Source organism: Podarcis gaigeae, assembly GCF_964106915.1.
Source record: "Podarcis gaigeae genome assembly, chromosome: 15".
NCBI classification, from domain to species: domain Eukaryota; kingdom Metazoa; phylum Chordata; class Lepidosauria; order Squamata; family Lacertidae; genus Podarcis; species Podarcis gaigeae.
In genome coordinates this window covers 32,785,565-32,802,115 of record NC_139692.1, presented here as the reverse complement: position 1 = coordinate 32,802,115, position 16,551 = coordinate 32,785,565, and the positions used below count along the sequence as shown (strand labels likewise).

The 16,551-nt window shown below is 48.4% G+C and overlaps 1 protein-coding gene across 2 annotated transcripts in view; it reads right to left on the bottom strand.

The window, feature by feature from the left end:
- CAMKK1 (calcium/calmodulin dependent protein kinase kinase 1) overlaps positions 1-15,751 on the bottom strand; it is an 84,528-nt gene extending 68,777 nt beyond the window's left edge. The window contains exon 1 of one of the 2 annotated variants that reach the window (XM_083714592.1): positions 15,551-15,751. The gene's annotated coding sequence lies outside the window, so the exon portion shown is untranslated. Of the gene's footprint in view, positions 1-15,491 lie in introns of both variants that reach the window. The other variant, XM_083714591.1, reaches the window with a different exon arrangement.
- Positions 15,752-16,551: the final 800 nt, after the last annotated feature.

Sequence of the window (16,551 nt, the reverse complement as noted above, 5' to 3'; positions counted from 1 at the left end):
CGACAGCATAACTCACGGCAATCTCATTAAAACAACACTTAACAAGGCACTGAAATCCACAGCTTTAAAACTGCATCAATAAAACTTCCTAATAACCAATTTTAAAAATATGCATACAAGAGCACTCTGCTGAGCTACCACGCAGTCCTAAGCGTTCACTGTGCATCTTTTAAATCAACCTCTCTCCAAACAGTGAGAGCCACCAACCTGCCTGGCTTTCGAAGAGGAAGGGAAAAATTCATTGTGAAGAGGGCTGTCAACTAGGCATGATGGTTCTTCCTCTGTCTCCACAGTTGGAGGCAACAGTGCTTCCTAATATCACTTCCTGGAAACTGCAGGAAGAGCGAGTGCCCTTGTGCTCGGATCCTGCACGTAGATTTCTTACAGGCTCTTAAGATCTTATGCCCCTCTCTCCCCGTTGTCCAAAGGGCTTCGAAGTTTGCCGACATCCCATTAGCTTGTCACTGCTCCATTTTTTTAAAAATTGGAATTTCCTTTTAGGAACAATTCCCAGGGCTGCTTCCCACCCCATTAAGTGGGGTGGGGCTTTGTGTTTTAAAACAGGATCCACTTTGGAAATGGCCCAGCTGGTCAGCAGAAAGAGCAAAAGGTCAGAAATGGAAATCCCAGGGATGGGAGGCCTCTTCGTGTTGTTGTGTTGTTGTTTTTAGAGAACACTTTCTCACAAAGTGTACTTTAAAAAAAAAAAAGATCCCAGAAATACAGAATCATCAGTAGATTTGAAGACAAGGCTGCTGCACCAAGGATCTGCTGTCTGGTTAGAATTCCTGTATCCAAACCACCCTGAATCTATCACCATCCCAAAGTTCATGCAACCTAAACATTTGGACGTGTCCAGGGCTGGGATATCCATCAGGGAAAAATAAGTACAATGTTTAGAGCTAATAAAACTCCCAAGGGCCGACAAAAAAAAGTTTGGCACCTACAAAAGGACCACCATTCAGTTCCAGCAAATTATTGTTTAACTTAGCAGACTTTACTCAAGAAACAAGGTATATAGTAAGTCTTAAGTAAACTAAACATTAACTTGGCGGCTGCTTTTGTTAACAAGATCACAGATTACATCTTCAAATTTATTTTTCATTTTTCACAAACCAGCCCCCCCCCCCCCGTCTCATTCTCAGTTGAGAGCAATGCAAATGAAGATCAGCACAGGAAGACCGACCTGAAACCATTTTTGATTCCCAAACTGACCAAATGTTTTCTCTGCAAGGTCAAAGGAAAATGGAAAAGCCTCCCCATTGTCTTTTCCTTCACAAATCCTGTCTTAAGGGCACATTTAAGATATGAATAGGGTGTGAGCCTGTGACCTGGCTCAGGAACTAAGTATTTATCATTACAAAAGACTGGCCAGGCTCCCCAGGGTATCCAATCAAGTAAGCATTAACAGGTAATCTGCCAGACAAGAGATAAACAACAACAGGAGATAAAGAACGCACTCAGATTTCTGCTGTAGACCGCTCTTTCTGTGATGTAGGTATGATGTGTCTGGGGGGTGGTCTTGAACTACACCCTTTCTGTGATGTATGTATGATGTTTCTGGGGGGTGGTCTTGGACTCCAGGGCGGGCAATTTCAAATGTCTATATAAGGGAGGACACACCTTTGTTTGGGGTCCTCCTCCTTTCCTGCATGTGAGGGGAGCACCCTGTTGCAACAGATCAATAAAGATCAGGCTTACTAGCTGCTTTGTTTCTCAGTATTCTCTGTGGGTTAAAGCCTCAGCGCCTAGGACTTGCCGATTGAAAGGTCGGCGGTTCGAATCCCTGCGGCGGGGTGCGCTCCCGCTGCTCGGTCCCAGCGCCTGCCAACCTAGCAGTTCGAAAACACCTCCGGGTGCAAGTAGATAAATAGTTACCGCTTACCAGCGGGAAGGTAAACGGCGTTTCCGTGTGCAGCTCTGGCTCGCCAGATGCAGCTTTGTCACGCTGGCCACGTGACCCGGAAGTGTCTCCGGACAGCGCTGGCCCCTGGCCTCTTGAGTGAGATGGGCGCACAACCCCAGAGTCTGTCAAGACTGGCCGGTACGGGCAGGGGTACCTTTACCTTTTATTCTCTGGTTGGCCTCTGTTATTTTCTCCTACCAATAGGGAGTAAAGACTCTATATGGGCTCTTGGACACCCCATAAGGGAACAAGGGCAGATTCTGTTTACAACACCAATGGCCCATTTAGACCAGCGTCCTCTTCTGACATTGGCTAACCAGATGCCTGTGGGAAAACCACGATCTGAGCACAAGAGCCCTCTCCCTTCCTGTGGTTTCCAGCAACCGGCCTTCAGAAGCATGGCTGCCTCTAATTGTGGAGGCAGAGCGGAGCCATCACAGCTAGGAGCCATTGGTAGCCTTCCCTATCCTCCTTGAATTTGTCCCATCTTCATTTAAAGCCATCCAAGGGGAAGAAGCCGTCACAGCCTCTTGTGGGAGAGAGTTCCACAGTCTCTCGCTGCCCACAAGCTGGAGTGCATGCAACCACCGTTACAGAACAGGCAGGTGTATTTCTGGGGGCAGGGGAATTCTACAGTTAGAAACGGTCCTGATTTGCATCGCTACACAATGGACGGTGCCCTCTGGTTCGAAGAACTGGTGCATCAAAAATTTAGGCTTTCGCTGGTGTGGGCTGGATGGGAGGGGGAGCCTAAATGCAGATTCCCACCCACTCACCCCTCCATGCATGCTGGTAGCATCAATCCAGACGAATGCCAGGTTGCCAACATGCAAACATTTCGCAGATTTTGCAGCGGAGCCAAATCTAGTAGGTTGTTGTTTTGTTAGCTCACGGACTTTACAGCAACAGTGAAATTAAAGCAGATAGCTTGAGGAGCGGGGGTGGGGTGGGGGTGGGCGCATGAGTATGCATTATCTCCATGTACACACCAGCCGATTTTTAAAAAATGTGCAAACATGAGCTCTCTTCCTGGAAGCTGGTTTCTCAAAACAATCTAAACACGGCAAAGAGGGACCTGCTTGCCAAAAATCCACTCGGAATAATTAAACGGGAATAAGGCCCTTTCCCTCGCTCGCTCCCTCCCCTCCCCCCACTCCCCATCTGCTTGCGGCGAAACCATAAATCAAAAAAAGGAAGGAAAAATTGCAATTGGATTCTCATTACGAAAGGCTCGCCACAGACGATGGACCTACGGTAGCCTCAGACGTGCGCAAGATGTGATTTATGACTCAGCAACAAAGTGGAGGGGGGGTGCCACACAGGAGGAGGACTGCAAAACAGAAAACCAATGTAAAATCATACAATCATGAAATTGTGGAGTTGGAAGGGACCACGAGGGTCATCTAGTCCAACCCCCTGCAATGCAAGGAATACTTTGCCCAACGTGGGGCTCGAATCCATAACCCTGAGATTCTCATGCTCTACCGACTAAACTATCCCACAATAGTGCTGTATTATTATTATTATTATTATTATTATTATTATTATTATTATTAAGCTCCAGATCGTGCCCACCAGAAGGAAACTTCTCTTCCCTTTTAATTGCCTTCTTCCCATTCACACTCGCCACACCTTTTTGAACAGGATGATATTTTGAGGATAAAGGTAAAGGTAAAGGGACCCCTGACCGTTAGGTCCAGTCGTGGACGACTCTGGGGTTGTGGAGCTCATCTCACTTTATTGGCCGAGGGAGCCGGCGTACAGCTTCCGGGTCATGTGGCCAGCATGACTAAGCTGCTTCTAGCGAACCAGAGCAGCGCACAGAAACGCCGTTTACCTTCCCGCCCGAGCGGTACCTATTTATCTACTTGCACTGGCATGCTTTCGAACTGCTAGGTTGGCAGGAGCAGGGACCGAGCAACGGGCGCTCACCCCGTCGCGGGGAGTCGCGGGGATTCGAACCACCGACCTTCTGATCGGCAAGTCCTAGGCTCTGTGGTTTAACCCACAGCGCCACCCGCGTCCCATTTTGAGGATGCAGGCAAGCAATTTCTTATCCTCTGGCCTTCAAACATGGGTTTTGTACAAGCACACTCAACCCTAAAATAAACCGTACAATTTCCTTCTTCATATTTTTAAAAAAGCCATTTCCAAAGAAAATGGACCCATTAGTTTGCGTACTTGGGAAAATTAGCGTGCAGCTGAGAGTATTCTTTGGCAACAAGAAACGAGGGAGGGAAAATGCTCGTTTCAAAGTTCTCCCCTTGCGGTCGCATGCTTTTCTCGCAAACTATAACTCCTGGTTGTACAGACGGAAAATTATTCCCTGCACTGGCAAATTATAACTTGTTGAGATTAAGCTCAGCGTTCCCCAAAGATGCTGTTGAAAGCTTTACATTTCCTTATGGTGCTCACATATGTTTAAAACTATTTCTATTGACTAGGGGCACCTGCCCGATGCAGCTCAATGCCCTTGTTTTGTGGTTGAAACGTAGAATCAAAGAATTAGCTCAGTAGGTTAGAACATGGTGCTCATCATGAGAAAGTTGCAGGTTCAATCTTCGTATGAGACAGCTGCATATTCCTGCATTGCAGGGCGTTGGACGAAATTCTCCTCAGGACAGCGTTCAAAATTTGCCAGGCGCATTTTGAACCTGGCGCGGGTGGCGCTGTGGGTTAAACCACGGAGCCTAGGACTTGCCGATCAGAAGGTCGGCAGTTCGAATCCCCGCAACGGGGTGAGCTCCCATTGCTCGGTCCCTTCTCCTGCCAACCTAGCAGTTCGAAAGCACATCAAAGTGCAAGTAGATAAATAGGTACCCCTCCGGTGGGAAGGTAAATGGCATTTCCATATGCTGCTCTGGTTCTCCAGAAGCGGCTTAGTCATGCTGGCCACATGACCCGGAGGCTGTACGCCGGCTCCCTTGGCCAATAAAGGGAGATGAGCGCCGCAACCCCAGAGTCGGCCACGACTGGACCTAATGGTCAGGAGTCCTTTACCTATCGGCCACTTGTGGCCAAGTGAAGATGCCCGGGCACCAGGATGGCGTCTGATGTCTCCACCATCTGGAGATGCATGTCTGGGGATCACTGGATCTTGACTAGCATCCTGTAGAATTCTATCTGTCATATTTTATCTGCACAATCAGAATTAATTTCAGGCACCCAAAAAATAATGCAGTCATACCTCGGGTTACAGACGCTTCGGGTAGCGCGATTTCGGATTGCGCATCGCACCGAACCCGGAAGAACCGGAACGGGTTACTTCTGGGCTTCGGCACTTTGCGCAAGCGCAGAAGCACCAAATCATGACCCATGTGTGTGCAGATGTGCGGGGCGTGGGTTGCGAACGCTGCGGGTTGCCTCCCGCACGGATCACGTTCGCAACCTGAGTGTCGACTGTATTGGTAAATATGACTTTCAAGCTGTCTGGCCCCAAAACTGCAACTAGGCATTCTGTTTCGGCAACTGTAACCCTGGTTTAAGGAGCCATTGGGCGCCTAGCTTGTATATCTGAGTTTCTAACACTGCCTCAGTGAATTCTATGAATTGTAGAGTTGGAAGGAACCCTAAGAGTCATCTACTCCAGCCCCCTGCAATGCAGTAACTCCAGCTAAAGCATCTATGACAGATGGCCATCCGACCTCTGGTTAAAAGCCTCCAGTAAAGGAGAGGCACCATCTTCCCAGGTAGTTTATTCCATTTTCAAAAAGCTCTTACCTCAGAAAGTTCTTCCTGATGTTTAGTCAGAATATCTTTTATTGTCATTTGAATCCACTGGTTTGGGTCCTAGCAGCAAAAAAAACAAGCTTGCTCCATCTTCCATGGGTGGATAAAAGGAAGAGAGCGACAGATAATGGGTGTCTCACATACCTTTTGCTTTGGCTCCAACCACTGCCATCCACATGTGGCCCCTGACCGCCTTCCCCTAAGACAATGAGCCCTCAATCCTGAAAAGCCTGCCCACTCCTGATCCCGGTATTCTAAGACAGGGCCTTTTCAGTGGTAGCACCCCATTTTTGGAACTTCCTCTCCAGAGAGGTCCTTTTGGTGCCAACATCATTATCTTTTCTTAGCACCATATGAAGAATGTTTCCATTAACTTTTGTTCAGGCCTGCGAGGTATTCTGATCCTGTTTTAACTTCCCGGAGCTGCTCTTTAACGGTTGTAAGAGCAGCTCTGTTCCGCATCCATGCCTAACTTAGCAAGTCCATTACTTTTAATGGGTCTACTCTGAGTGAAATTTAGTCGCATTCCACCCATTGCAAGCATGTCAGTAAAATATTCAAGGCAGGCCAGACAGAAATCCAATTAGCAAAACCTCTCCCTCAATTTTCCGCCCAGAGGGGCAGTGAGGAAACATCTCTCTTCCTGAAATGCTTCTGAAAGATCCATTTGCAGTGCTAACAGGAGGTCAGCTGTGTTGCAGTCGGGAGCCGGTGGTAATATGCAGCCAAGCCGGGAGCGAGAAGGCCAGCCAGGCTGCAGCAGAGACATCTCTCCTTGTCTGGTTAGCACATTAGGAAACTGCACCAGGTAGATGAAGGCCATTTGTCATCTTGTAGGCTCCTCATGCCTGGCCAGGTGCATGCCGAACGGATGCACTCCGGGTTATGAAGAGGACATGAGGAAGAGGAGACCTCTCTTAAAAACACTCAGAAGCTACTTGAATTTGCTTTCACTAGAGGTATGATTTTCTTGACAGTTTTGTATAAGGGGCAACCAGTTTCCCACAATTCTGGACTTCTCTCTTCCATAGACTCTCCCAGCTCACCAAGCCCTGTTACCGTCTGAGTTTCTGACACCACCTCACCCCAGTCCTCTCCCTCAGACCACTCGTCGTCGTCCCACTACCATGTCAGCATCGCCCTTGAGCCAGTACCACCAACTGGAGTCATCCACTTCAGCCCCGCACAGCAGTCGTCGCACAGCAGAGTATAGCAGAGGAGTCTAGCAGAGTATATAAATGACTCGGAGAGCAGCTCTGTAGAATATCTTCTTTATTCTATCTACAACTACTATACAACTATATACAGAGCTTAATGGGTTCTCTAAGCATAAAGAATGCTACACTACACTGAGTGTCTGCAGCTGCTCTTAGCAGCAACCTTATCTCTACACACGATCTATAACACTCAGTCTCTCTCTCTCCGACACACTGACTGACTGACTCTGACTCTTTGATGTGGTGCTGGAGTAGAATAAGTAGAGAAGCAGAACACGCCTCCTTCTCTCTGGAGAATCAGCAGACTCATCAGGAGATTCTTGGATATGAGAGGGGTGAAATCTCTTCATACCAATCCCCGGGCTCTCAGCCTCCCTCCCCAACTGGTTCCCCCCCCCCAATTTCTCTGTGTCCAATCAGTCCGTGACAGATTGACAGCAGTTTTCTGATGTTTCAGAAAGGAGCCTTTCCTAGCCTGATCTGGACTTGCCAGGAGTTGAAACTTCTGCATGCAAAAACAGAGTTCCCTTGGAAAAGGGACTTGATTGTCAATCCATTCTGGGAACCGTTCCCCTGGAAGAGGAATACAGTGGACACTCAGGTTGCGAACATGATCCATGTGGGATGCATGTTCGCAACCCGCAGCGTTTGCAACCCGCAGCAGCGCATCTGCACATGCACAGTTGCGAATCAGTGCTTCTGCGCATGCCAAGACACAATTTAGCACTTCTGCGCATGCGTGACCGCCGAAACCCGGAAGTAACCCGTTCCGATACTTCCAGGTTTTGGCAGTTTGTAACCCAAAAAATGGGACCCGGGTGGAGCTGTGGGTTAAACCACAGAGCCTAGGACTTGCCGATCAGAAGGTTGATGGTTTGAGTCCCCGCGACGGGGTGAGCTCCCGTTGCTCAGTCCCAGCTCCTGCCATCCTAGCAGTTTGAAAGCACGCCAAAGTGCAAGTAGATAAATAGGTACTGCTCCGACGGGAAAATAAACGGCGTTTCCGTGCGCTGCTCTGGTTCGCCAGAAGTGGCTTAGTCATGCTGGCCACATGACCCGGAAGCCGTACGCCGGCTCCCTCGGCCAATAAAGCAAGATGAGCACCGCAACCCCAGAGTCAGCCACAACTGGACCTAATGGTCAGGGGTCCCTTTACCTTTACCTAACCCAAAAAAGCAACATGAAGTGTCTGTAACCCGAGGTATGACTGTACAGGTCTCCCCACAACTTTCAGCACCCTTAAGAAACAACAGCTCCCAAGATTCTTTGAGGGAAGCCATGACAGTTTAGAGCAGGGGTTGTCAACCTGGTCCCTACCACCCACTAGTGGGCGTGTCAGGATTCTTGGTGGGCGGTAGGGGGATTCTACGGCACCAGCTGAATTCTCCTTCCATCAAGCACTGGTGGGCGGTAAGGAAATTTTACCATCAAGAAAGATGCATTAGTGGGTGGTAGGTAAAAAAAGGTTGACTAGCCCTGGTTTAGAGTGATATCATCGTGCTTTAAATGCACGGCGTGCAGATGTGGCCGAAGTCTGTCCCTGCAAAATCCCAAGCAAACAGGAAGAAAAATCGAATTAGGGATAGAAGAGAAATAAAAAATAACAAATAAATGAGAGAAACCAAAACAGAGAGAGATTTGCCCATCCTTGAATCTAACACATGCCGTGTGCAGGATTTATTGCTTCCAATTTCAGCTTCATCTGATGGCTGCTTCTTTTGATGTTGCAGAACAACTCATCGGAACACAGAGACAATTTACTTCATGTTCTGAATGAGCGAGAGATATTATACCATTTCCCACTTTCACGCCCCGGCCAGAAAGCCTGTTGTTGTTGTTTTTAATGCCAATTCCCCATTCCACATACACACACCCCCCCCAAAAAAAAACTGGGAGATGCGGCTGGAAAATCGCCAAAGCTCCCTGACACCTCCTCAGCATGTGAAAACCCACTGTAGAATTCATCCTGCACAGAGGCCTTCTGCACCAGGAAGGCTACAGGAGACAGGGCTAATACCTTTGTCCCTGAGACAATGGAGACATCGCAAGGAGCCCAGTCACCTCTCCAGACTTTATAAGGCCAAGAGCTTTGCAGCTTTTACGCCAGTCACAGAAGGGACTCCCAGCAAAGTGGAGAGTTCTCTCAGGCGTCATGGGGGCTGTCATCCAACAGCATCACAAAGACACCATCTTGGCTACTCCCGAATTAGAGAATCGGCGTGGTCTGCAGTCTTCACAAATCAGGCACCCGCCGGGTGTTGCTGGATTCCAACTCTCACCAGTCACTCACAGCCAGAAATGAACCTTTGGGCATCCAGCTTCTCAGTTCTAGCATTACAACAGTGGGAGAAAAACTCTCCTCTCTCTACTTTATCCACACAGTGCAAAGCGTTTTATTACAAAATGAAGCTCACGACTTTGGACCAACAGCTCTCTCTTTCTCAGCTGAACCTACCTCACAGGGCTGTTGCGATTAAAACACGGGAAGAACAGAACCATGCTACCTTGAGGCTGGATATAAATATATAAGAAACAGAGGTTTTCCATACTGTGTGGTCTGTGGCCAACCGGTGGTTTGCACCCTCGTTTCAGTCAGCCTGTAAAAAGTTTGCAGAGAAATCAAGGATATCTTAATTTGATCTTCTCTTTCTATTTTATTTTTTTGCCAGTGGAGATAGAGGTCATTTTGACCAGAGCTGGATTACCAAACAGACTAGCAAGGTTCTGGCCCAGTGCCTACAGTTTTCAGAAACACAGAACGGGGGCCATTTCCCCCTTTAAAATGTATCTGTTAAAAATGTTGTTTTCTGCAGCCTGGTCTAGGGCCTGTGATTTCATAATTCAGTGCTGCTTTGAGGGAGATGTCAGTGATAAAGGCACAAGGAAAACGAAGAAGTCCACTAAGTGTTTCTCAAAGATCCTCAGCAACAGAAAAAGAAGTTTTAGAATGACAGGTCTAGAGAGAGAATCGCCAGTGAGGCTGCCTGCTAGATGAGTCACTGGTCTGAGCTTGCCTTTTCCAAACCCAGAGGCACACCCAGAACAGTGACTCATTCAAGAGCACCAGGCTGAGCTTCTCAGCCAGTTCATCCATGCACCAGAGGCAAACAACACTTCTTTAAAAATTGGAAAAACAGGGCTGTCCGAAGAGGGAAAGGGCGACCCAAATGTTCAATGGGGTAGATAGAAGGTCGACTCTCCTACAAGGAAAGGTGGCAGTGTTTGGGATTTCAAAGGTGACATGATAGAAGTTTATAAAATCATGTGCAGCATGGATAAAGTGGATAGAGAAAAGTTTTTCTCCCTTCTCTTATAACACCAGAACTTGTGGACATTTCAATGACAGAAGATTCAGGACAGGTTAGATAAAAAAAAAAAAAAGGACTTCTTCACACAGCACAGAGTTAAACTATGGAACTCCCTGCCACAGGAGGCAGTGGCAGCTTCAAACCCTGATGGTTTTTAAAAGAGGACTGGACAAATTCATGGAGGGGAAGGCTATTATTGATGGCTACATGGCAGGCAGCAATGCTTCTGAATACCCGTTGCTTGGAACCACAGGAGTTCTGTGTTCGAGTCCTGCTTTCAGGTTTCTCACAGGGCATCTGGTTGGCCAATGAGGATGCTGGACAAGGTGGGCCACTGGCCTGATCCACCAGGCCTTTTTTATCTTCTTAAGGGAAAGTGCTTTCCCTTTCTGCAGAAGCATTTTTGTGGCCACCACAAGTTTGGGTAAGCCGGGTGTTAGGTAAGCCACAAGCTCTTGCGCCAGATGGCAGAAACCACAATGAAATAAGTAGTGTTAAACCCCACAGAAGACAGCGGGGAATATCATGAGGCCTTTCCTGGTTCTTAAGCACTGAACAATTAAAAAAATAATAATACAGTGGTACCTCGGGTTACATACGCTTCAGGTTACATTCAGGTTACAGACTCTGCTAACCCAGAAATAGTGCTTCAGGTTAATAACTTTGCTTCAGGATAAGAACAGAAATCGTGCTCCGGCGGCGCGGCAGCAGCAGGAGGCCCCATTAGCTAAAGTGGTGTTTCAGGTTAAGAACCGTTTCAGGTTAAGAACAGACCTCCGGAACGAATTAAGTACTTAACCTGAGGTACCACTGTATATGAAACAGGGATGGGGGAGGAGGTATTTATTTGCGACTTGCCATCAAGCCCCACACTCCTGTTTTTTGTTCTGCTAACCTGGATAAACCAGTTTATGGAGGAAACAGGGAGCAGGTGGAAAACTCAGGAGCCTTGCCAATTCAGCATTCAAAAACAAAAGCACATACCATCTCAGGAGAGCTGAAAAGCTACAGCAGTTAAAAAAAAATAATGAAGGACACCTATGACGACGAGCCCCCGATCCATTCTGGAATACAGGGGAAGCATAAAATTAGAAGGCCTTCTTTGAAGTTTCACACACAAACGCAAGACTCGAGGCAGCTAGGAGTTATCATTACCTCTTTGGTACATACACATCTAAAGGAGACCTTGGGGATCATCTTCAGATGGTGCTGTCTAGAGAAGGAGGAATGGGGAGGAGGGGAGAATGCAGACAGAGAAGATTTCCCCAACCCAAAAACCACCCAAAACAAAACCATCTGCCAGCTGGAGGAGATGCGTGAAGGAGGAGACTGAGCAAAAAGGTGCTCTCTGACACATGGCTGCCCACCCAGGTTTGCAGACCAAAGGACCCCCAAAGTGTGGTGGTCTCAGTAAGGCACCTTTTTAACTTCCAGAAACCAGAGGAGCAGGTTAGGGGGCTTGTGAAACCTTAGTGCGAGGACGGCCAAACCCTGGTTTTTCTGCCATTCTCTCTGCCCCCACCCAAGATGAATCCACCAATTTTGGATTGGAAGCAAGGAAGAAAGATAGAAATGGAAGCAGGCCCAGCACTGTAGCAGGCAAATGGGAATGCAAGTTGCTCTTTCTCCCCCATCGTCAAACTGAGGCTCCTGTTCAAGGAGCAATATCCCAGTTGCGGACGGTCCTTTGCGGCTAATGGGCCACTGCTGAATAATCCCTGTCTGCCCCCAGCCAGTCCTCGCTCTTGCCTACAACCAACCCGGATGACGCCCTGCCTGTCAGCTTCATCCTCCTTAGAATCACTGAATAGCAGAGCTATTGGACGGGGCCTCCAATGGCCATCCAGTCCAACCCCCTGCAATGCAGAAAACAGCAGCTAAATAATCCCCGACAGACAGTCCGTCCAACCTATGCTTAAACACCTCCAATGCTGTCCCTTGTAGAACTCAGCAGGGGCAAGGAGGAGGGTAAAACTGGAGTTAGCTAGCTTTGCCTATCATTGGCTTGGGCACCCCCTACTGTAGGGCTCCCTGATTTTCGGCCTACCAGCCATCACTGCAATAACACACACACACCCCTACTTAGCTGATCAATATGGATCCGAAGACCGGGGGGGGGGGTGCCTGTATAGCGACAGCAAAGACTTAGCAGTTCATCCTAAGGTGGCATTTTTCCACTGTCTCCAAAAAAGGGGGAAACAGAACACGCTTTTTTTAAAAAAAGAAGAAGAGAGAGACACTCTTGATAGAAAACCTGGAGAGTCAAGACTGACAATTAACCAAGTTGACAGCTCAGCAGGGCTTAACTAGTGCCAGGGCTTTAATTATTGTTTATTGCAATCGTTATCTCACGCCACCTCATTCTGGGCTGTTCCGTTCCGCAAACTGCCCTGTGATTATTATTTTTTTAACGAAGAGAGAGGTACTGAAATGAAAAGTCATCATCACTACCATCACCTATCCACCAAGGGTCACAGATTGAGCCTCACTAGACCCCTGTGAGGTAGGCCAGGTTAGCAGACTGACCAAATAAAGGTAGCCATGTTAGCTCATTACAGCAAATACACACAGATGTGTCTTGAGGCCCCTTGAGGCACGGGTGGGGAGACTAGAGCCCTCCAGGTTTTTGAGGGACTTCCGCCATCCCTATTTGGCCACATTGCAAGTCCAGCAACCTTTGGAGGGCTACAGGTTCCCTAACAAAGATTTCAAAGACTTAAAGAGAGATTTAGCAACACAATCTTAAGCCTGCCTGTTTGGATGTCCCATCGAGTTCAATAGGATTTACTCCCAAATAAGTGGCTATAGGAAGGCAGCCTTATTATAAGATCATGTAATCAGAGTTGGAAGGGATCCAACGGTCATCGAATCCAGCCCCCTGCAATGCAGGAATCACTCTCCTGTCCTGTAGCTTCCAGCAATGTGCCATTGCATTGTGAGATTGCATGGACCACAGAATTCCTTTTCCAGAAATTGACTCTACCGCTTATGCCACAATTCATTTCTCTGACCCTTAAGGTGCCCCAAGGACACTCTCCCTTCCAAACTCTTTACTGGAGTCCCATCTCTAGCTCCACCTCGTCTTTTAACAACTGAGGGTGGTATCTGACGAGGAGTTTTGGAAAATAAAAACTCAGCAAGCTGCTCAAGGCAGAGTCAGTTCATTGATTCACCCAGCTCAAGATTGTCTAATATTCCTAGAGATAGCTCAGTTGTTAAAGCATGAGACTCTTAACCTCAGTGTCCTGGGTTCGAATCCCACATTGGGCAAAAGATTCCTGCAGTGCAGGGGGCTGGACTAGATGACCCACCTGGCCCCTTCCAACTGTACAGTTCTATGATTCTACAGTGCCTGGCAGCAGCTCTGCAGGGTTTTTCAGGAGGTGCCACTAGGGATTGAACCTGGTAACTTCTGTGTGTACAGCAGATGTTCTGCAGCTGAGCTGTGGTCTTTCGCTTAAAAGCAAAGCAAGATCCTAGTCCTCATTGTTCTGAATAAAAGGGCTGATTTAAAGAGTAGCACAGGAAGCTGACTTGTGCTGACAGCTGTCGACGCTGACCAAAAACAGCTCTGCAAGGTTTCAGACAAGGGACATACTCAGCCCTATCTGAAGTTGCCGGGGACTGAACCCAGGAACTTCTGCATGCAAGGCAGGTGCTCTACTACTGAACTAAAGCCTTTCCTTTCTTCAGAGCTGGAAGACAGGAACTCTAAGACTGCCCTCCTCCTAAAAAATAAAGATGTGCCATGCCCTTTTCTCTCTGTCCCTTCCTACACCTGAATGTGGGAAAGTTGGGGGGGCCCAAAAGCTCTGTAGGCAGAGCATGAGACTCATAATGTCAGGGTTGTGGGTTCGAAACCCATTTGGTGCAAAAGGATTCCTGCCTTGCAGGTGGTTGTACTAGATGACCCTGTGGTCCTTCCAACTCTACAATTCTATGATACTACAAGGCTAAGTCCCATAACCCCTGCCATGCTGGCTACAGCTCAGTACACCTGCCATGCATGCAGAAGTTCCCAGGTTCAATCCCTGCCATCTCCTAGTGGGGATGGGAACGTCCTGTCCCCTGCCTGAAACCCCAGAAAGCAGCTGATAAATGTGTAGACAGTACTGAGCCAGATGGGCCCCTGTGGGCTCAGGATAAGGCAGCTTGCTATGTTATTATTTAAAGCTGCCCTGTGCTTAGAATCATGAGGACCGGAACCTCGCTCTGTTTTTAAGGGAAGAGCCATAGCTCAGGGGCATGCTCTGCATGCAGAAATCCCCAATGGCACCTCCAGAACAGGCTGGGAACATCCCCTGCCTGAAACCCTACAGGGCTGCTGCCAGTCAGAGTAGGCCAAGGGAAGCCCACAGGGTGTCCCCTAGATGCTACTGCCATCTCTAACCATTGGTCATGCTAGCCCGGCCTGATGGAGCTGCAGTGATCTGGAGGGCCACAGGTTTCCAGCCCTGGCTTAGAGAGAGACGCGATTCCGGAGCAAAGACGTGAGCGATGCCCTTGAATCTCTCACTTTAGGAAATTCATTCAGTAGCGACACCTTTTCTCCTCCTCCTCCGACCCCCAAACGCTGGGGGTTCAATCCTACCTAGGAGAACTGTCCAGATAAATTATTTTGCTCCATCTCCCAGTCTTTGCCTTGTGTGTGGCCGAAGGCACCACTTCAGTTGGTGGCGACACTCCACACATGCTCAGAAGGCACTATGCTCTTCTTTCACACTTCCAAAGCCCTGTGCCGCAAAACTTCATTTGTTTTTTTTTTTGGGGGGGGGGGTTTGCATCTCCTCACCTCCAAAGACATAAGCCACACGTTACACACAATGGACCTTTCAAAAGGTTGAAGAGCACACTCAAAATCCGTCGCTCCGCAGTAGGACCCGCAAAGAGGTCGAGAGAGAGAAGACCCCCATTTATCTTCCCCTTTTGCTTGGGAAACACGCACCCCTCCGCCCGTCTCCTCATCTTGTCTGGTCAAAACTCGCATTCTGCTTGCTGATGAGGGAGGTTGGGGGCGGCCCTCCGCACATGTTCAGAGGCACCCTTCCTCCGCTCGAAGCCCTGCGCTGCCAAACCCATCTGGTTCGGGGGTGTCAACCAGCTGTCACCCCTCACCGCCCCACAGACGTGACGCGACCCACACACGAGACACAATGGCCCTTTTGGAAGGGGGGGGGCGTGCGGAGGAAAAGGACCCTTTGCACCACCCAAAGCCACGGGCTCCCAGAGAGGTGCCAATTCATCATTTCCCCCACCGATATCAAACCCCTCCAGCTGTTGCACGGATCTGGATCACGGATCTGGAGAAACAGAAAATGCAAAGGCGCTAACCTCTCCAGCTGGATCTCTCTCGATCTCCCTCTCTCTCTCCTTGAGATGCACCCGCTCACCTGCTCAGGCTCCTTCCCAAGGAGGCGGCTCCCTTCCAGCCGTTTCCCCTCCGGCTTCTGCTCGCTCGCAATTCCAGCGCGGAGCCCCGAAACAAAGTAATCCGGCCAGCCTCCAATCCGCAGCCCCGTAGCAAGCCCGGCGCCGCGCTGCGCGGTCGCCGCTTCTTCCTCCTCCGCCCGCTCGCGGGTTGGCTTTGTGACAGGCGGCGCGATTGGCAGGCGGCCCCCTCGGCTCCTCATTGGCCCGTATAATTGGCTGGTCCGAGGCGCGCCTCGGCATTGGCCAACGGAGCGAGCTTAATTCTCTATCGGCTGCCCGGCGTTCTGTAGGAGAGAAGGTTGCCGCTGCTGCCTGCCCGGGATTGCAAGCTAGGTGGGGTTGGATTCCCCCCCCCAATTTTTTTTATTGGTTTTCACAAAATTATAAACAAACAAACACATAAAACAAACAAACATAAATCATAACCTTATTAAAAATTACACTTATTAACATTGTTACGTGACTTCCTCGCTTCCCCTTGGTTGAATTTCAATGCATATCCTTTTAACGGTTTTCCAAATCACGGTTCTTATAAAGTTTAACTTGAACATTAACATCCTTAGATCTTTTCATTTTGAAATTAAACATATTAATTCATCACTTCACTTATATAAAATCCTAAACCGATTAACTATCTGCAAGCTGTTTCCAATTAATTTAACTTGACATATTTAACTAAATAATCATTAAATTTAGTCCATTCTTCCTCCTTCTGGTTGCGGACTCTTCCAGTTAGGTTGGCTAGCTCCGAAAAATCCATCATCTGGGTTTGGATATTTATTATTATTATTATTTGGCTTTTGTTTTGCTGCTGTGCAATGAAGGCTGTGCATTTCATCCCAGTGGTGTGCTGGTCAGTTCTGCAGTGCATGCGCCAGTTATTGATTCCGCTCGTTTTTAAGCAAAATGGTTGGAGGGACATCTGTCATGAACGCTTTGGATGAGATTCCTGCATTGCAGG